Source organism: Biomphalaria glabrata, chromosome 2 (genome assembly GCF_947242115.1).
Source record: "Biomphalaria glabrata chromosome 2, xgBioGlab47.1, whole genome shotgun sequence".
Taxonomy (NCBI): Eukaryota; Metazoa; Mollusca; class Gastropoda; family Planorbidae; genus Biomphalaria; species Biomphalaria glabrata.
The window spans coordinates 42,575,257-42,576,236 of record NC_074712.1 but is presented as its reverse complement, the minus strand read 5'-3'; positions in this window follow the sequence as shown (position 1 = coordinate 42,576,236).

The window sequence follows — 980 nt, the reverse complement described above, 5'->3', positions numbered from 1 at the left end:
TCTGAGAATAACCAAAAAGAAAGTTTAAAGGTGAAAGTGTAGTAATAGAGAGCGCCAGCGTGCTTTGCTTTATCAGTTTATCAATATGAGGATATAAATATATATCGGTCAATCAAAGTATCAGAGCACATTGCGGCACAAGATCAAAAGAAACTGTTTGAGGAAAAACAAGGTTACAAAGACAGTTTGTGTGGAAACAAACTCAAAATCGGCCCCCGAATTGGTCCACCCAGGCAGGCTTCAAGATTTTCAGAAAAAACATCCAAATGAAATTATATCAAAGACAAATGAGAGATAAGAATGGAGAAAGAAGGTTGACATATCTTGTGTAGTGCCCCAACGGTACAACAGATCAAAGGATAGGTGCAAGTGAATGCAAAGTTAGATGTGAACCTGGCCTAACTAGTTCCCCTTTCAGACCTTGTGGTCTATAGGGCAGATGATGTAAAGTTCATCTGTTTTTTGTGGCCTACGGTTAACGAGGGTGTCATGTAGCCAGCACAACGACCAACCGCCTTTACTTTTCCCCAACTAATATCAGGTACCCATTGGAGCTGGGTGGACTAAGGCGCCTAAGGATTCCGAAGTTGAAAATCCCAGTCTTCACCAGGATTCGAACCCGGGGACACCGGTTCGGAAGCCAAGCGCTTTACCGCTCAGCTATCGCGCCTCTCCTAGCCTAATTGAAGTCTTATAATTGATATAATTGTTTTGAAAAGGTTCAATCTCTTATTCGAATGCTCAAAAAAAAAAAAAAAAAAAAAAAAAAAAAAAAAAAAATTTTCGCATTTAAAAAAGGTTTACGAAAATGAAGTTTACAAGATTATTATTTGTTTTAAATTAGGTTTAACTTATAATGCATACTAATTAGCTTTTTCTCTTTAAAAAACTGCTTGTATAACTGATTTTAAAAATAAGATCTTCCGCTTTCAGAAAAAAAAAGTAGCCGTTGCATTAGAACTTTGAATGGTCTAAAATAT